This window comes from Eleutherodactylus coqui, chromosome 3 (assembly GCF_035609145.1).
Source record: "Eleutherodactylus coqui strain aEleCoq1 chromosome 3, aEleCoq1.hap1, whole genome shotgun sequence".
Taxonomy (NCBI): domain Eukaryota; kingdom Metazoa; phylum Chordata; class Amphibia; order Anura; family Eleutherodactylidae; genus Eleutherodactylus; species Eleutherodactylus coqui.
The window spans coordinates 294,578,329-294,600,238 of record NC_089839.1 but is presented as its reverse complement, the minus strand read 5'-3'; the positions used below and the strand labels follow the sequence as shown (position 1 = coordinate 294,600,238).

The 21,910-nt window shown below is 40.6% G+C and overlaps 1 protein-coding gene across 2 annotated transcripts in view; it reads right to left on the bottom strand.

Moving 5' to 3' along the window:
• LOC136621897 (FRAS1-related extracellular matrix protein 1-like) overlaps window positions 1-12,037 on the bottom strand; it is a 207,117-nt gene extending 195,080 nt beyond the window's left edge. The window contains exon 1 of one of the 2 annotated variants that reach the window (XM_066597747.1): window positions 11,885-12,037. The gene's annotated coding sequence lies outside the window, so the exon portion shown is untranslated. The remainder of the gene's footprint in view (window positions 1-11,884) is intronic. The other variant, XM_066597746.1, reaches the window with a different exon arrangement.
• Between the last annotated feature and the right edge of the window lie 9,873 nt (window positions 12,038-21,910).

Genomic DNA, 21,910 nt, shown 5'->3' with positions numbered 1-21,910 from the left:
ACTGTCCGTGGTCGCTGACTGTGAATACGAGAGGACTTGTGGACCCATCGCTGCACTTTGTGATGAATGAAATGTGGATTCATTTATCAGATCACATGAATTCACAGAAAACGAGGTGCTGGTCTACTGAAAACCCCCACCAGACTTACAAAACAAAGTAATGGACAACTGGAGAATTGGCAATCGGTGTGCAGTATAAAGAACACAAATAGTGAGCCCAATTTTCTTCAATTCAGCCATGAATAGTGCAGTTTTTCTGGACAAGTTGAACAGTTTTATGACCAACTAGCTTACCCGTCGCGCGTTGCTGCGAAGACAGACAGACATACATACATTCGTTTATTTATATATATATATCAACCAATCACAGTGCAGCTTTCATGTTACCTCAGCGTTATAATATTTAACAACCAATCACAGCGCAGCTTTCATGTTACCTCAGCGTTATAATATTTAACAACCAATCACAGCGCAGCTTTCATGTTACCTCAGCAGTATAATATATAAAAATCGATCACAGCAGAGCTTTCATGTTACCTCAGCGTTATAATATTTAACAACCAATCACAGTGCAGCTTTCATGTTCCCTCAGCAGTATAATATATAACAATCGATCACAGCACAGCTTTCATGTTACCTCAGCAGTATAATATATAAAAATCGATCACAGCAGAGCTTTCATGTTACCTCAGCAGTAACATGTTTTTATTTGTTAGGACTTTTGCACAATAAAAACAAATTTTTGAAGAAAAACAATTGAATCTGCATGACTGAATGCTAAGACCCATGATTAGACGGTCGCACTGCAGGGGCGGACGAATCTCTGCACCGCCGGAAGAAAGAACACATGACCGGCTCATGTTACCTCAGCAGTATTAGAAATAGTAACCAATCATAGCACAGCTTTCATTATACCTCAGCAGTATAAGGAATAGCAACCAATCACAGCACAGCTTTCATGTAAGCTCAGTAGTATAAGAAGTAGCAAACAATCACAGCGAAGCTTTCATGTTACCTCAGGACCATAGAAAAAAGCAATGAATAACAGTACAGGTTTCAGTATACATTAGCAGTATAAGAAATAGCAACCAATCACATCGCTATAATACTGCCCCCTATGTACAGAATATAACTACTGTAATACTGCTTCCTACGTAAAAGACTATAACCACTATAATACTGCTCCTATGTACAAGAATATAACGCCTGTAATACTGCCCCCCTATGTAAAAGAATATAACTGCTATAATACTGTCTCCTATGTACAAGAAAATAACTAATATAATGCTGCACTCTATGTACAAGAATATGACTACTATAACCCTGCCCCGTATGTAGAAGAATATAACTACTATAATACTGCTCCTATGTACAAGAATATAACTACTATAATACTGCCCCCTATGTACAAGAATATAACTACTATAATACTGCCCCGTATGTAGAAGAATATAACTACTATAATACTGCCCCCTATGTACAAGAATATAACTACTATAATACTGCCTCCTATGTACAAGAATATAACTACTATAATACTGCCCCCTATGTACTAGAATATAACTACTATAATACTGCCCCCTATGTACAAGAATATAACTACTATAATACTGCCCACTATATACAATAATATAACTACTATAATACTGCCCCCTATGTACAAGAATATAACTACTATAATACTGCCCCCTATGTACAAGAATATAACTACTATAATACTGCCCCCTATGTACAAGAATATAATTACTATAATACTACCCCCTATATACAAGTATATAACTTCTATAATACGGCACCCTATGTAGAAAAAGATAACTACTATAATACTGTTCCTATGTACAGGAATATAACTACTATAAAACTACCTCCTATGCAAAAGACTATAACTACTATAATACTACCCCCTATGTACAAGAATATAAATACTATAGTACTACCCCTATGTACAAGAATATAACTACTAAAATACTGCCTCTTATGTAAAAGACTACAACTACTATAATACTGCCCCCTATGTACAAGCATATAACTTCTATAATACTGCTCCCTATGTACAAGAATATAACTACTATAATACTGCCCCCTATGTACAAGAATATAACTACTATAATACTGCCCCCTATGTACAAGCATATAACTTCTATAATACTGCTCCCTATGTACAAGAATATAACTACTATAATACTGCTCCCTATGTACAAGAATATGACTACTATAATACTGTCCCCAATGTACAAGAATATAACTACTATAATACTGCCCCCTATGTACAAGAATATAACTACTTTAATACTGCCTCCTGCCTCCTATATAAAAGACTATAACTACTAGAATACTACCCCCTATGTACAAGAATATAACTACTATAATACTGCCCTTATGTACAAGAATATAACTGCTATAATACTGCCCCTATGTACAAGAATATAACTACTTTAATACTGCCTCCTGCCTCCTATATAAAAGAATATAACTACTAGAATACTACCCCCTATGTACAAGAATATAACTACTATAATACTGCCCTTATGTACAAGAATATAACTGCTATAAAACTGCTCCTATGTACAAGAATATAACTACTATAATACAGCCCCCTATGTACAAGAATATAACTACTAAAATACTGCCCCCTATGTACAAGAATATAACTACTATTAAACTGCCCCCTATGTACAAGAATATAACTACTATAATACTGCCCCCTATGTACAAGAATATAACTACTATAATACTGCTCCTATGTACAAGAATATAGCTACTATAATACTGTCTCCTATGTACAAGAATATAACTACTTTAATACTGCCTCCTGCCTCCTATATAAAAGACTATAACTACTAGAATACTACCCCCTATGTACAAGAATATAACTACTATAATACTGCCCCCTATGTACAAGAATATAACTACTATAATACTGCCCCCTATGTACAAGAATATAACTACTATAATACTGCCCCCTATGTACAAGCATATAACTTCTATAATACTGCTCCCTATGTACAAGAATATAACTACTATAATACTGCTCCCTATGTACAAGAATATGACTACTATAATACTGTCCCCAATGTACAAGAATATAACTACTATAATACTGCCCCCTATGTACAAGAATATAACTACTTTAATACTGCCTCCTGCCTCCTATATAAAAGACTATAACTACTAGAATACTACCCCCTATGTACAAGAATATAACTACTATAATACTGCCCTTATGTACAAGAATATAACTGCTATAATACTGCCCCTATGTACAAGAATATAACTACTTTAATACTGCCTCCTGCCTCCTATATAAAAGACTATAACTACTAGAATACTACCCCCTATGTACAAGAATATAACTACTATAATACTGCCCTTATGTACAAGAATATAACTGCTATAAAACTGCTCCTATGTACAAGAATATAACTACTATAATACTGCCCCCTATGTACAAGAATATAACTACTAAAATACTGCCCCCTATGTACAAGAATATAACTACTATTAAACTGCCCCCTATGTACAAGAATAAAACTACTATAATACTGCCCCCTATGTACAAGAATATAACTACTATAATACTGCTCCTATGTACAAGAATATAGCTACTATAATACTGTCTCCTATGTACAAGAATATAACTACTTTAATACTGCCTCCTGCCTCCTATATAAAAGACTATAACTACTAGAATACTACCCCCTATGTACAAGAATATAACTACTATAATACTGCCCTTATGTACAAGAAGATAACTGCTATAATACTGCCCCCTATGTACAAGAATATAACTACTATAAAACTGCTCCTATGTACAAGAATATAACTACTATAATACTGCCCCCTATGTACAAGAATATAACTACTAAAATACTGCCTCCTATGTACAAGAATATAACTACTATAATACTGCCCACTATATACAATAATATAACTACTATAATACTGCCTCCTATGTACAAGAACATAACTACTATAATACTGTCCCCTATGTACAAGAATAGAACTACTATAATAGTGCCCCACTATGTACAAGAATAGAACTACTATAATACTGCCCTTATGTACAAGACTATAACTACTATAATTCTGCCCCTATGTACAAGTATATAACTACTATAATACTGCTCCTATGTACAAGAATATAACTACTATAATACTGCCTCCTATGTACAAGAATATAACTACTATAATACTGCTCCTATGTACAAGAATATAGCTACTATAATACTGCCCCCTATGTACAAGACTATAATTACTATAATACTGCTCCTATGTGCAAGAATATAACTGCTATAATACTGCCCCCTATGTACAAGAATATAACTACTATAATACTGCTCCCTATGTACAAGCATATAACAACTATAATACTGCCTCCTAACTACAAGAATATAACTACTGTAATACTGCCCCCTATGTACAAGAATGTAACTACTATAAAACTGCCCCCTATGTACAAGAATATAACTAATATAATACTGACTCCTAACTACATGGATAAAACTACTATAATACTGCCCACTATATACAATAATATAACTACTATAATACTGCCCCCTATGTACAAGAATATAAGTACTATATTACTACCTCCTATGTACAAGAATATAACTACTATAATACTATCCCCTATGTACAGGAATGTACCTACTATAGTTCCACCCTGTTGTACAAAAATATAACTACTATAAGAATGCCCTCATGTACAAGACTATAACTACTATAATTCTGCCCCCTATGTACAAGACTATAACTACTATAATACTGCCTCGTATGTACAAGAATAGAACTACTATAATACTATCCCCTATGTACAAGAACATACCTACTATAATACTGCCCCTATGTACAAGAATATAACTACTATAATACTGCCCCCTATGTACAAGAATATAATTACTATAATACTGCCTCCTATGTACAAGAATATAACTACTATAATAATGCCCCCTATGTACAAGAATATAACTACTATAATACTGCCCCTATGTACAAGAATATAACTACTATAATACTGCCTCCTATGTACAATAATATAACTACTATAATACTGCCCCCTATGTACAAGAATATAATTACTATAATACTGCCTCCTATGTACAAGAATATAACTACTATAATAATGCCCCCTATGTACAAGAATATAACTACTATAATACTGCCCCCTATGTACAAGAATATAACTACTATAATACTGCCCTCTATGTACAAGAATATAACTACTATAATACTGCCCCTATGTACAAGAATATAACTACTATAATACTGCCTCCTATGTACAATAATATAACTACTATAATACTGCCCCCTATGTACAAGAATATAATTACTATAATACTGCCCCTATGTACAAGAATATAACTACTATAATACTGCCCCCTTTGTACAAGAATATAACTAGTATAATACTGCCCCTATGTACAAGAATATAACTACTATAATACTGCCTCCTATGTACAATAATATAACTACTATAATACTGCCCCCTATGTACAAGAATATAATTACTATAATACTGCCTCCTATGTACAAGAATATAACTACTATAATAATGCCCCCTATGTACAAGAATATAACTACTATAATACTGCCCCCTATGTACAAGAATATAACTACTATAATACTGCCCTCTATGTACAAGAATATAACTACTATAATACTGCCCCCTATGTACAAGAATATAACTACTATAATACTGCCTCCTATGTACAAGAATATAACTACTATAATACTGCCCTCTATGTACAAGAATATAACTACTATAATACTGCCCCTATGTACAAGAATATAACTACTATAATACTGCCTCCTATGTACAATAATATAACTACTATAATACTGCCCCCTATGTACAAGAATATAATTACTATAATACTGCCCCTATGTACAAGAATATAACTACTATAATACTGCCCCTATGTACATGAATATAACTACTATAATACTGCCCCTTATGTACAAGAATATAACTACTATAATACTGCCCATATATACAAGAATATAACTACTATAATACTGCCCCTTATGTACAAGAATATAACTACTATAATACTGCCCCCTATGTACAAGAATATGGAAAAAATCCGTACATTTTTATAAATTGGACTTTCAGGGTAAATAGTTTCTTTAGCAGACATGTGAATGTTGGTGTTTCTGCAGCAGATATGTACAAGCCTCTCAGATGCATGGGACAATCACTGACATTTCTGCTGTGTGTGAATGCACCCTGCATGTTCTGTAAGAAGCATTTGAGCTACAATGTTGAGAAATCATCTTTAGAGCGCAGAGAAGGAAATGAGACATCTGTGCAACTTTATTATTAGCAGTATCAGATCTCGGCTGCGGGATGTCGCAGAAATGTGAAATGATAGTTGATGTAGTTGGCAGATTGACGAGAGAAATCTCTGCCTCTCACTCCAACTCCTGTTTCTTTTTTGACGGGAGCTATAAGATGTTAATGGGCGCAGGATCCCAGAGATAAGGCTGCGTGCCGGCACAGTGCTGAGATCCTGCAGCACCTGACAGCCTGGAGCATGCAGGTGTGCCTGCGCTGAAACCTGATAGTGAAGTAGGACGCTGCCTCTTCAATCAAAGTATTAAGTGAATGGATTATTCAGATTATCAATACTGGCATCAAAGTAACTGCCGGGCATTTGTTATATAAAACAGCGGCGCTCCACCTGCCAAAAAACGAATCTCAATATTAAAGCAACAGATTTCGGATTCGTCTGCCCGCGTGCCAGTAATTTGCTCAGACGGCATTTGGAGACAATCCTCTATCTTAGTCTATCATGTTGGCGAGGAAGAATGTCTTTATCTTTCATAATATCAACGGGTGCAACAGGAAGCGCCGCGTGATCACGGAAAGAGACTGAACTTTTATATATAAACTCCACAGAATTCTCCGCGGACGACGTAAAACATTTACATGTAGGAAAACGGAAGACACAATAATATTTGCAGGTTTTTTTCGCATGCGGTGTCTTCTTTCATCATCGTGTTCCAAGAACCAGAAATGACATTTTTTGGTTGACATAGCCGCCTTGTGACGGCTTATTTTCTTTTGCTGGACTAGTTATATTTTTTAATGGCACAACTTTGGGGTAGATATAATGTATTGTTTAAATTTTACAAAAAAAAATGGGGGCATGCTGCATCTCCATATGTATGTGCTGCTGTGCATGACATAGGGAGCATGCTACGTTCCCATACGTAGGTGCTGCTGTGTAGGATGAAGAGATTCTGCTACATCCTCATATGTATATGTTGCTGTGTAGAATGTAGAGATGCTGCTATGTAGAACATGGGGATCATGCTATATCCCTCCATATGTATGTGTTGCAGTGCAGCACATAGGGATCGAGCTGCATCCCCATACTGTATGTACTGTATGTATTGCTGTGCAGGATGTAGGGATTGTGCTATATCCCCATATGTATGTACTGCTGTGTAGGATGTGGGGATTGTGCTATATCCCCATATGTATGTGCTGCTGTGCAGGATGTAGGGATTTTGATATATTCCCGTATATTTGTGCTGCTGGGCAGGGTGTAGGGATTGTGCTATATCCCCATATGTATGTGCTGCTGTGCAGGGTGTAGGGATTGTGCTATATCCCCATATGTATGTGCTGCTGTGCAGGGTGTAGGGATTGTGCTATATCCTCATATGTATGTGCTGCTGTGTAGGATGTGGGGATTGTGATATATCCCCTATATGTATGTGCTGCTGTGCAAGATGTAGGGATCATGCTATTTTCCCATATGTATGTTCTGCTGTGCAGAACATGGGGATTGTGCTATAGCCCATTATCTATGTGATGCTGTGCAGAATGTAGCAATTGTTCCATATCCCTTTATGCATGTGCTGCTGTGCAGGATGTGGAGATTGTGTTAATAGCCCCATATGTATGTGCTGCTGTGCAGGATGTAGGGATAATGCCATATCCCTATTATTTTTAGGTTTGTGCTTAAAAAAATATATATTTTCTATTGGAGAAAGAAAAAAATTGAAAATTCAGCTAAGTTTTTGGTTAACTTTGACATTTGGTTTTCCAGATCACTCGACTTCTACCAGAAATTCGGACTGTCTCCAATATTGTTCCCATTCTGAACACATGGCGGCAACAGTGCCACACAAAACAAGACCGCCACAGCTCTGTAATTGTCATTACCAATAGGGTCTGCTGTGACCACCTGCATTAACATGGGATGGATAGAGCATGTTGTGTTGTGAAAAACCTCAGCAAGACCTAAAATTTCATGGTTTTCAAATATATACAGCCGTAAACCAGCATTTTAAATGGTGCACACACTCCCGTCATATTTATGAAGCATGAGTGCGCCGATTTTGGCAGGTACTCATCCCGTAAATCTAACACTAATCCTACAAATAAAAACCTTAGAACATTTTATGCAGATGTCCCATGGTGTGAGTGGAATGTGTTCAAACATCATTCACTGTGAGAGAAAGACCCCAATAAAATGCGATGTGCAAGCAAGGCTTAGATAGGATGCCTGTGGCACAGGCAGCTCCTCCAGGGTGTGGCTTTAGGGTGTGTCTGCCACACCCCTGCATATGCCTATGCAGGATAACCCTAAGCCTGAGTCTGAGGCTTCAGTATGAGCCTTTGCAGGGGTACACATGTAAGGGAGTCAGAAAAAGTTAGTCCTTTGTGTGAAAGACAATTGTCCTGATTATTAGAGTCCAGTTGGATAGGATGTATAGATTGCTGACTGTTACCAGGAAAATGCCATTCTCTGTCTGTTAGACCAAAATCTAAAAACACTGCTAGCTACTAAGAGTCGTGTTAGAAATATTAGAATGTTTATCCATGAAAATGACAATTATGTTTACAGTTAGCTATGCGGAGTCAATATAGCTAGTCAATTAAAGTGATGTATAGGCATAATATCATATAATACATAGCTGTTAGAATATTACCCCAACAGCTATGGTACATGTAGCACTATACCTAGCGTAAAGTATATAGTGGAGGCAGAGCTGTGGATGATGTAACCTAAAGGTATATTATTTATTGTTAACTGTAGAAGTCAGTATTTGTAACAGTTGTTGTCATAGCCCGTGCAGATGAGTGTGTTATACACCAGTATTAGAGGTTTTGGTGAACTAATTCGGACCGAACCAAATTTTTTGAAAAGGTTCGGTGAACCAGCTATACCGCACTTTTCAAAAGTTTTTTCATCACTATGATTGCCCTTCGGATTCCTGGCTCAGTAATGTCCAAGGGGAGTATGATGCAGCTAGTTTGGAACATGTCATGATATGAAATCAGGCTCATACAGTGCTACAGTAGGACACACAAACCTCTATGGGTGCTGTATTATGACTTAGAGATGTAATACAGTTGTGTCCCCCATCAGCCTATTACACCGTTGCCCATGCTGGTTGAACTATGTAACAAACATTAATTTGATATGTAACATGTTAAGATAACTTAAAGCGTACTTGAATTTCCAACAAGTTTTCTAAGATCCAGCGGTCTCTCCTTACACTCTCATTTGCTGCTGTTTGCACTCTGTTTTATGTGTGTAAGCTCTGATTTTTATGTGGTCTTCCCCATTTTTCTGTTGTTTTACAGTATGCTAGCCACTTTTAGAGAGGGTGTGTGTAGGAAGGCTACCATTATACCAGTAGTTCACTGTTCTGACTTCCTTGCCCTTACTTTCCATGCTACATTGCACTGTCTCTGGTCCAATCAGCAGGGAGACAGTATCGGAAAAATGGTCCCACTGCTTTCTAAGGACAATCAGGCATTTAGAGACATTCTAGCCAAATGGTTAGTAAACTCACTATAATGTATAAGTAATATGTGCACACACAGACATAGACATACATCCAGTTATTTTGGTGCAGGCCGTGTGAACAGCGACCTACACAAATGCAACCTCTAGAAGGCTGAATGAGAAATGGGATAGATCTCACGTAACAAAGAGCCAAACGTGCAAACAACAACAACACAGACGACAAAATAGTTACCAATGTACTAACACACAAGCATAAGATGAATAAGTAGGAGTATTGGTTTGTATTTTGGCCAAATTACATAAGCTCACAATCCCACATCAAGGGTCCTCATTGTCTTGTGGGCCTCTACTCTAACAAGATAACTACACCTCAACAAGGCAACCCTACTTACAAGCGGCCCCACACTGGAACCTAGGGCCCAATTGTCTTGCCCTAGATGTAAGAAGCAGGAACACCAGACAAGGACGCAACACACAACGAACATCTACACACCTACAGATGGACAGTCAGACAGTACAAGGCCCTAGTGTCTGCCTACTAACGGACGAAGGGGACAAGAGACGGCTCGAGCTTCCACCCACCAGCAGATGGGTTGGACAAACAAACATGGACTGGGCGTCCAACTACCAACAGACGGGTGGATCAGACATAGGAAGTAGTTCAGACAAGGGAAGTACAGACAGAAGCCAAATTGAACTGCAGGCATGCAGAACACAAAGCAGACGGATAGAACTAGACACAAAATGAAACAAAGATCTGCACAGCATTCATTCTAACACCCACATTTAGTTGGGATATGTAAAGGTATACATGAGCAGCACCCTCCAGCAACAGGGAGCTGGTATTTATATGCAGCAGACATGTGATTGGCTGGCTAGAGAAATCCATACCATCAGCCAGCCAAATCAACCACACCTGCACGGGGTGCTCTTGGAAGCCATAGGACAGCAGGAGCACAGCTATATGCTGTAACAGTAGGAGAGGCAGAGATTGTGGAAATCCTTATCTCAGTGTCTGCAGATCTGTCAACCTGCAGCCTCTTAGTGCAGGGGAGCTGCCTGTGAGAATAGTCCCTCCTCCTGTTGCTATGGAAACATTCCTGCATCCTAGTTACTAAGGAAGCTCTGTACCTAACAACAGGGAATACATTGCAAAGAAGCTGAATGGGAGCCCCTAGTGGCAGTTGCTTCAAACATGATACACAGTGGTAAAGCAACACAATTTTGAATACAAGTATATGACAGAAATGATGAGACTAAGGCCAGCTGCACACGAACCGGTCGGATTCCACATGCGGGAGCCTGTGGTGGAATCCGGCCCTGACCTCAGGCGGCGTACGCACCTACCAGTCTTTTCTCTTCCTTATCTGTACTGCGGATGTCTGTGGTTAGTACATTGGCCAAAATCCAAACCAATACCTCCTACTTATTCATCTTATGCTTGTGTGTTAGTACATTGGCCATGAGACATGCGCAGTACAGATTTTTATTAAATGTTTCTTTTTCCCATGCCGTCGTCAGGCGATGATGCGGGTGCCCACGACCTATCCGGAATGTCAATTGCAGATGGACCGTGCGTTGGATGGCTTCTATGGACTTCAACGGAAGCGTCCGTGCAGAATCCGCACTAAAATAGAACATGCTGCAATTTTTCCTCCGCCTGCGGAAAATGCAATTGGTTTCCGCGAGTGTGCATGAAGATGCGCTTTTCCATAGCATGTTACGAACGGCATTCGCTGCGGATCCATGGTGCAGACGCAGACTGCGGATTCTGCAATGCAAATCCGTCTGTGTGCAGCCGGCCTAAGACAAACTAGTAGATGAGCAGAAGTTGTCTGTGCCCCTTTAACTACTATGTACTACTATGCTGTAAATGGAGATATCAGTCGTGTTAACATGTAGCCATAGAGAAATAAGCAGAAGGGGATCCTGACAGCACACGGCGCAGGGCTGCAGATACTACAACTCCGCTTTCAAAGTTTTCCTCCTTCACTTGCCAATGCAAAAAAAAATCTGAAATCCCAATATCCGGCCTTTCGCCAGCAGCTGCATTCTCCCCCATTAACTAGCAAAATGCAGAAGTTCAGCAAAGCAGGAAGACAACAGCAGGGACGTACCTGAGGAGCAAGATTCCCTGTCACATGTCTGAGCCAAGACGGCTTCCAAGACTCTGCCAGCGGCTTCTCACTCACTTCATAGAGTCCATTGAGGAAGCGCGCACATTCCAAGCAATTGTCTGCTGAGGAAGAAAACAAAGGAGGGAATGAGAGTCACCCTCCAAGTATCCATCGCCGGCCCCGCAGTCACACTGATCCATCACATAGCAGCTCTCCCTCCTCAGACCAACCCAAGGGAGAACACAAGGAAGTTCATGTCCTGCTATGAGTTTACAAACTCCGTACAAGTTGTCGACGATCTATGTGCCTAATCAGATCCTACAAATGGTGGGAAGGCAGAATTATAGGTGGCGGCATTTGCTTTCGAATAGATCGTAAAAATATATGCGCAAAATTTGTGCGTGCGATGCACAGAGACTATAAGCCATTGATTTCAGCGGGTTTGTTCACATTTCCGTATTTTCCATGTGCATTTGGTTTGTACAAAAACAAAATACAGCATGCATATTTGTGTATCAAAGGTCCCCATAGACGTCAATGGGGAGTGTGCAAATGTGCGCGCAATACGCAAGGAGATGCGTGAAACGTTGCATAATTCTGCTGGAAAAAGAACACATCTGGAACTAATTAAGACTAATTAGTAGAGATGAGCGAACCTACTCGGACACGCCCCTTTTTTGCCTGAGCGACGCGATTTTCGAGTACTTGAGTGAAAAGTTTCAGGGGGCACCGTGGGTGAGTGGAGGGTTGCAGTGGGGAGTGGGGGGGAGAGGGAGAGAGAGCTCCCCCCTGTTCTCCGCTGCTACCCCCCGCCCCACCATGCCTCCCCCCGCCCCCCGGTGCCCCCCAAATCTTTTCACCCGAGTACGGAAGTACTCGAAAATCGCGGTGCTCGATCGAGTAATTACTCGAAACGAGTACATTCGCTCATCTCTACTAATTAGCCATTTCAGTCGGTGAGTCTTTGTTTTCTGCGTGCACATAAACGTGTCCTGCGGGTGGGAAAAGTACCATAAAATACGCTGATGCGCGTGTAAAAGAGCCTCCTTCAGTGCGCAAAAAAGTTGCGCTGAGGCGTGTATAAATAAACGTACACTCGTATGAAGCCGGCCTGAATCACATGATTATTGGTGTGACAAACCACAAAAAAGTAACCAAACAAGTAATTATACATTCACACATATATTTTTTATAGCGCCATATACTGGCTGATAAAACACCACTCCTAGAACACACTGGGCAAATGAGTTAAGGAGGTTGTCCCGTTGTAAACTAATGATAGCCTATCCTCAGGGTAGGTCATAAATAGTCGATAGGCAGGGCTCTGTCACCTTGTTCGCCAGGCTTGTGCACTGAGCTGATTTTCTGCAGGCAAAGTTCTCATCCATTTCAATGGGAACTTAACCTGCAATACCAATCCTGCCCACTGCAGTAAGAACGGAGCTCTCTGCTTCCTGTATAAATCAGCTCAGTACATGAGCGCAATGGCCTGACGAACAGCTATTCAGGGGTTCCTGGGTGATCGACCCCTGCCAATCTACTATGGATTACCTATCATGAGGATAGGCCATCATAGTAACATAGTATGTAAGGCTGAAAAAAAACATGTCTATACAGTTAAGCCTATCACCCCCCCAATACTGATTCATAGGTAGGCAAAAAACCCCAATGATATACAAGCCAATTTTCATCATTTAGGGTAAAAAAGAAATCCTTCCTGACTCCAATCTGGCAGTCGGAATAATCCCCGGATCACCGACCCTTCTGAACTCATTAATGATTATAACATATAATATTGTATCGTTCCAGAGAGGCGTCCCAGTCCCTCTTGAACTCTTTATCAGATTTCTCATCAGCACGTCCTCAGGCAGAGAGTTCTATAGTCTCAGTACTCTTACAGTAAAGAACCCCTTCAATGTTGCTGTAGAAACCTTCTTTCCGCTAGATGTAGAGAATGCCCGCTTGTTACAGTCCCAGTCCTGGGTATAGATAGATGATGGGAGAGATCTCTGTATTGTCCCCCAATATATTTATACATGCTTATCTTTTTTAATACTCCCAATTATGATAACCTCTCTGGTTATTGCAGTCCGTCCATTCCGTTAATTAGTTTAGTTGCCCGCTTTTGTACCTGCTCAAGCTCTGATATGTTCTTCATAAGTACTGGTGCCCAGAACTGCCCACAATTCTTCCATGTGTGGTCTGACCAGTTACTTGTAAAGAGGAAGAACAATGTTCTCGCCATGCGCCCCTAGACCTCTTCAGATGCACCCCATGATCCTATTTGCTTTGGCAGCAGCTGCCTGACACTGGCTGCTCCAGTTAAGCTTACAGGTAACTAAAACCCAAAGTCCTTCTCCATGTCAGTGTTACGCAGTGATTTCCCATTTAGTGTGTAATGGTGACATGTATTTCCTGCCCATGTGCAGAACCTTACATGTATCAGTGCTAAGCCTCATCTGCGGCTTTCCTGCCCCCAACTTATCCAAACCCTGTTGCAATCTCCTTGTGGCGTCTCTCATGTTAATTTCTTTTCATAGTTTTGTATCATCTGCAAATATTGATATTTTACTGCACAATCGTACCAGGTCATTAATAAATATATAAAAAGGCATAGGGCCCAATACTGCCCCCTGTAGTACCCTACTAATAAAGGTGACCACTCAAGTACTGCCCCCTGTGGTACCCCACTAATAACAGTGACCCCTCCAATACTACCCCCTGAGATACCCCACTAATAATGATGACCCCTCTAATACTGCCCCCTGTGGTTACCCACTTACACACATTCTCGCCCAGACCAAGCATTCCCATTTTATATACCAACCTTTTATGCGGCATAGCATCAAACACTTTGGAAAAGTCCAGATACACAAGATCCAATGACTCCCCGATCCAGTCTAGAACTTACCTCCTCGTAGAAGCTGATCAGATTGGTTTGACAGGAGCGATCCCTCATAAACCCGAGCTGATATGGAGTTATACAGCTATTGTCATTGAGGTCCTCCAGGATGGCGTCTCTTAGAAACCATTTAAACAGTTTACCCACAATAGAAGTAAGACTTACCGGCCTGTAGTTTCCATCGCCATCACATTGGCTATGCACCAATCCAGTGGACCAGACACCGTCACTATAGAGTCCTTAAATATAGGAAACAAGGGTCTGTGTATCATATTACTTCATTGCCTTAGAACCCGGGGGTGTATGCCATCAGGGCCCAGCAATTTGTCTACTTTAATCTTTTTAAGACAGATGGCCAATCAACGATCACATCACCCGTTATCACTGGAGGTAACTGCACTGTAATCACTATCACTGTGTAGAATTGGTATTTAATTATGATATGGTGACTGCATTCTTTAGAGGTACACTAGAACTGAGCTGCTGTATCTAAACCCGCCATGTTGCAAAAGTTTTCTAATGTATATGCCCTCTATGTTTTACTTTTTTGTATGTTTTCTCTTTTGGTGTGGGGTGATGTGTTTTGAATCTTATGCCCTTCATTTTTGAAAAAAACTCTAGTAACATATGTGATATAGAGACTGGTGGTCCATCAGCCATTTTGTGTGTCATCTACCGTGTTTCTCCAAAAATAAGACAGTGTCTTATATTATTGTTCAAAAAGGATTAACTTATTTACATGTATAGCTGCCTGGACACTATTTAAATTGACTTTTTTAATTAACTGTTAGCAGGGACTAATTTTGGAGTAGGGCTTATATTTCAAGCATCCTCAAAAAGCCTGAAAAAAAATCATTCTGCATCTTCAAAAATTCTGGAAAATCATACTATGTCTTATTTTCAGGGAAACAGGGTAGTTTGATTGCATTGGTAGTTTTCAGTCAACCTTTCACCCATTTACTCACTCCTGCCTGTTGATATTCACATTCGTAAAGCCAACTGGTCTCACCTTACCTTGTATAAGAGCTGAGATGTAAATAACCCCTTCCTTTCCTTTCTCCACTTATTTGTTTGGTTTAGAATTAGCATGAGGGAACCCAATTGTGTGACCATTCACTTGTTAATAAAGTCTAAGGGTACTTGCTGGCTCCGACATTCAAATTAGGGGAAAATCTGTTAATAAAGATTATTGGTGGTGTGAAGGTCCTAGCCCAATATGAATTATATCTTCAGAATCGGGCGAGCTAGCTGAATAAGACGCATCTAAACTAATTAGGGTGCCGGCCCAGAACGCTCCCAAATGGTGTATCCGTATACCTGGTAATAACTTCTGTGTCATATTTGGTATCGCCGAGTAGATAAAATCCTGACCAGAAATATGCCAGGCATATATTCCCAACCGGTCGGGGCATGCCCCCCCGGCTTGTTGTCCGGCGTGGTGCTGGTGGCGCGTGGCGCCATACGTGCTCCCTTTTGTTGTGTTCTGTTGGGAGTCGGCTGTCTCCCTCTCTCTGCCCCTGGGCGGAGGCTTTTTGTTTAAAGGTTGGGCAGAGACTTGCAATCACTGCCAGTTATTGGTTTCCCTCAATGTGCTAGCTAGTCTGCCTCTGTTGGTCTCCTGCCTCTGTCAGCTTGTCTGCTATACTTTGCTATTATCTGCCAGGTTTTTCCATCTGCCTCAGTTCTGCTTAGTATTGTTCGTGTTGATTATTTACATCTGCCTTTTCTGTCGGAATTCTACCCTTTCCATCCAAGTATGCCAGCATCCCTTTTTCGGTCCCTAGTAAGAGTAGGGACCTCCGCCCAGTTGCCCCCCTGGGGTTAGCCAGGAGTGGAGGCAAGTAGGCAGGGACAGGGGTTGTGGGTGAGATCTAGGGCACCCGGGCTGACGTATCAAGGGTAGTATACCGTAACACATGCATTTACTCCACCCCTCTCTAACTGACCCCAGAGGGGACAGGGGGAGGTGTATTCCCGGGAATCTTTTAAAACCAGGGGCTTAAAGAGACCCACTGGTCAGACCTTCGGAGATACACCACAGTGTAAGGACTTTCCCATTTGCTTTCTGTGACTCCGCACAAACAAAACCTTGGGCCAAACATTGCAAACCTGGTATCTTTTTTTTTCTCCCTGTTTTATTTTAAGTATTATTTATTGCGTATACCTGCAAACCTTATCTCCAGTGTAACATCCTTTTCTGTATATATTTGTACATATCAATATTTATCACTGCTAGCCTTTTTTCTAAAATAAATCTGCAATTTGCTAGTCAAGCCTTGTCCATTTTAAAACAAACCATAAAGTCTGAAGATTGCATTAATAATTCATAGTCTGGGTTCCAGCTTCCATGTGATAAAAGTTGGTGGTGGCAGCGAGTATGTGTGGGTACTGTAGAGTGCTGGAGCCATTAGATCAGGGGGTGATTTGAGCTTTCATTTTGCATGCATGCAGAAGCCTGGGAAAGCTGGGTCCAATTCACCAGTATTCTAATGACCCTAAGCTTGCAGTGGATCAATCGAGGCTCTGCCATGACCAGTGTTCACAGCGGTGAAAGCGCTCGTAATAGTGAATCTGTGACAAATCGGTGATAGAGGCGGGATCTGTCGGGTCTCCTCCCTTCCATCCGTAACAACATACCTCTCTGCTAATGCTGTATAAACGGGCCACTTAAAACACCCAGTAGAACGTTTCGGGCAGACCATGTCCGATAGCCATGAAAATCAGTAGGGAAAGGGGTCCAAGCTGAATTTTTTTTTGCACCCAGGTCCTTTAGCTACGCCCCTATAAAGAAGTCCTGCCAAATACAACAAGTGGATTAAGACGCTTACACCTCTTCATACATCTTTTCCACATCCGCTTAGACCGGCGTATGAAACACTGGTCTAAGTGAAAAAAAAAAAAAAGGCCTCATTATGTTTTTCGGAACTTGATGCAATAAGATATATCGTTACTATTAGAAGGGCACAAATGGTCGCCGGCCGTGTTTGTGCGGCGAAAATTCTTTTGTTTAATTTTTTATGAGTAAGAGGCAGCGCTGATGAATCACACCGGCCGAAGACGAAAGAATGAACGCGACCCGGGGGTCTACAATGTTACTTGCTATTAGGCAGGCGCAGCTCGGGGTATGTAGTCGCTGTGACTCTTTTCAGCGCTCTAAGGCATTTTTGTGCTACACATTTCATATTCAGCCGACTGCGGGTAAAGCCGGGAGGCTTCATGGTCTTCAGTGCTTTTGATCCTGCAGGAGAACGTAAGGCTGGAGGCTCAGTTCCTACCGGGGACCTACAGTCCGGTGCGATGATTATCTGCAATTCTTCTACATCAGAGATATCGCTAATTGTAGCAGATAATACACTCAAAAAGAAAAACCAGACACAAACACCTGCAGGTTATTCTCCCTCCGATGGCGATTTCTCTTTTATGTCGTTGACTGTTGGTTTTGTTTGTCTTTGGTATGTTCCCTTTTATGTATGTGAGATCCTGAGACACAACTTGTGCTGCGGAGATTAGAAGCGGAATCACGTCCCTCCCAAGGATGAAACATGAGTCCTATCAGCACTTTTTTTTTGTTTTTTTTTTGTTTCTTCCCACTTTTGATTTTTGAGTATTTACTGTTTTTATGTTAGTTTAACATTTCTGTTTTCTCGTACGTGATAAGACGGCTCCAAATTTTAGAGAGCGCGATACAATATAAACAGAAGGGGATTTATCATCAGGGGAATTTTTGATGCTACTCTTTTGGCAGCTTTTTTTTTTTTTTCTCCAGTTTGAAAAATGTGACAAATGTATAAAATGCTGCACGATGTTAATACATTTGTTGCATATCTAAATATGTTTAGAGACGTGGAGTCACTTCATACGCCAACCAGCTACTGGAGCGATGGCAACATATTTTGTGACTTTTTAAAACACCACAATTCTTAAAGGGGTTTTCTAGGCAAATACTATTGATGACCCGTCCTTAAGATAGGTCATCAGTAGTTGATCGGCTGGGGTCCACTGTTCGAGACCTCCTGGAGATCAGGAGATTGGACATCCGCTGTCACTGCCACAACGCGCAGGGGGAACGAGGGGAAGCAGTTAGCTCCGACTGCTGTGTAGTGGTCAGCACTGGTAATTGCAGACATAGCAGTCATTGATTTTAATCCATTACCGCCACAGGATATAAGTTTACGTTCTGGCTGTGAGGCACTTAATGCAACAGGACGTAAACTTACATCCTGTGGATGGTGCCGGCTCGGGAGTGAGCCTGCACCATCACGCAGCAGGAGTTGGCTGTGATTGATGGCCGGACTCCCGCGTCAACAGCAAGAATCAGTGGGAACGTCGATTTCCACTCTTAACTCCTTATATGCCGTGATCGATGTACTTTGCAGCATGTAAAGGGTACATAGAGTGCGCTCTCTTTGAGATGTCATCAGGACTCCCCGATGTAAACTTGGAAGGCCAATGGGTTGCCATGGCTTTCGGGTACCATACACAGGTTTCTGGGCCTGCCTAAGATGGCTAATTTATGGTTCAAGTTCCCTACAGGGACATTAAAAAAAAAAACTTTTTTGGCACACTTTCACCTGTTTGTATATAATTTTTTTTTTTTTAAACAACATATTTGATATTAATAATGAACTGGACAATAAACTGGACGCATAATTTATCTTGCATGGCAAAAAATGTTAAAAAAACAAACTAAAAAATGGAGAAAAGTTTGTTTATTTTGCCCCGTATTTACCCCAAAATAGTGCCAATAAAAACTACAGCCCATTACACAAAAAACAAGCTGTCACAGAGTTAGGGCTTATTCACACAAGCGTATATCGTCCCTCCGCGAAAACGGCCAGATGATATACGCTACCGTGATTCACGGGGCAGCGTATACGCCGTCAGGCAGGGGGAGACAGCCCTTCTCTCCCCCCCCGCCGGCTCTCTGCAAGGGGAGGAGGCGGGATGGAGCGGGAGCCCCTCTCTGCCCCTGTTTGCATTGGGAGGGCGGGATGTGTGCAGGGCTTAGTTCCCCCCTGTCCCGCCCCTCCCATTGCAAACTGCGGCAAGGGGCGGAGAGGAGAAGAGAAGAAAGACGGAGTTTAGCAGTCACGCTGCTAAACTCTCTCCTACCTCCCTTCTCCTGCAACTGTCATTGGTTCTTCTGTCCCCCAAAACAAATTTTATTAAAATATTACAATATATTAGATGTAACCAAAATTGGCCCCAATAAAAACTACAGTATGCCATACAAAAAACAAGACCTCATACGGTCGTGTCGATAGAAAAGTACAAAAGTTATGGCTTTTGAAAAGTGGAGATGAAAATTCCCCCCAAATCATCACCCCTTATGGCCAAAATAGGCAGTGTCTTTAAGGGGTTAATGAGATCCAACCTGCAATTACGAGCATCGGCCACTACACAGGGGTCAGAGCGGTACTTCTTCTTCTTCAGATAGATAGATAAATAGATAGATAGACATGTGATAGATAGGAGATAGGAGATAGATAGATAGATAGATAGATAGATAGATAGATAGATAGATAGATAGATAGATAGATAGATATGGGATAGATAGATAGATAGATAGATAGATAGATAGATAGGTGTGGGATAGATAGATAGATAGATAGATAGATATGAGATAGATAGATAGATAGATAGATAGATAGATAGATAGATAGATAGATATGAGATAGATAGATAGATATGAGATAGATAGATAGATATGAGATAGATAGATAGATATGAGATAGATAGATAGATAGATATGAGATAGATAGATAGATAGATAGATAGATAGATAGATAGATAGGCCAGGCCGAAACGCGTTGTGTATACTTCGATTGCACATATTAAAAGCTGTGGAAATACCTCCGCTACCGCTGGCTTTCATCTCCGTGTGATAAGTTAACCTTGGATTGGGAGGCGCCTCCACCGAGTAAGTTCTATCTTTTATCCATTTCTGCATACACATTATTTGGTGTGAGCGCTGAGGAATTTTTCCCTTTTTTGTCTTGCTACATAGATAGATAGATAGATAGATAGATAGATAGATAGATAGATAGATAGATAGATAGATGATAGATAGATAGATAGATAGATAGATAGATAGATAGATAGATATGACATAGATAGATAGATAGATAGATATGACATAGATAGATAGATAGATAGATAGATAGATAGATAGATAGATAGATAGATAGATAGATAGATAGATAGATAGATAGATAGATCCGACAGTCCGTAAATGCCCACACCCCCTGATACTAGCCCTCTTGCATTTAAAAAAAAAAGGTTTTGGGCTTAGCTTAAAACTTGATTTTATAAATATCACACTTTTTTTACTTATGTCAAAATTGTGACAGTTGTAGAAATCTGGAGTTATTGATATGCCTGCTATTTCCCTCAGCAGCGTGCGGTTTTGCCTCTATGTGGACCACAACGTCTCCAGTGTTGGCCGCCGCAGCCATTTCTAGCATGTAATGAGGCTTATCACTCCAATATGTTTTCGGCTCTCTGTAGTAAAGCAGATGTGGCTGTGACCCTGTCATGTTAGAGACTGTGACAAGATGTTTTATGATAAATCAACATAGTAAGAAAACTTCCGTCCTCTATGCAAATAGCATTGACTTAACGAGGGGGCGATGATTAGTCAAACCCATCAAGAATGGAGGAGGCTAATGAATGTCATCCCAATGAGCCTGAGAAGATTTATCCTATGTAGTAGTGATCTACTCTGCAAACTAGAACCGCTCTGCCATTACTTGGAGCAAAGTCAAGCGCCCATTGTTAACCATTTCGCTGCCCAAAGTCATTGTCAATTGGAACAAATTGGCATGTCTTCTGCTTCATTCCACCTGAAAATGTTTGACTTTTGTACCTGTCAAACAAAAGCATTCTTTTTGTCCTTTTTAGGACTTGAAATAGAAGATTTGCCCCTAAATCCCCTTCTTAGGACCATGAAATTAAGCACATAAAACACGGAGGCCTCCATTACCCACAGTGCAGCGGACAGACTTCTGAGAAACCAGTTCTGTGGCTGGTAAACCAAAATCTGGACAACCAAAAACCGTAACTGATGAAGCCTCAACAACCGCTCTTCTGGCCTCATTCATCAGTAGTGATTTTTGGTCTTCCAG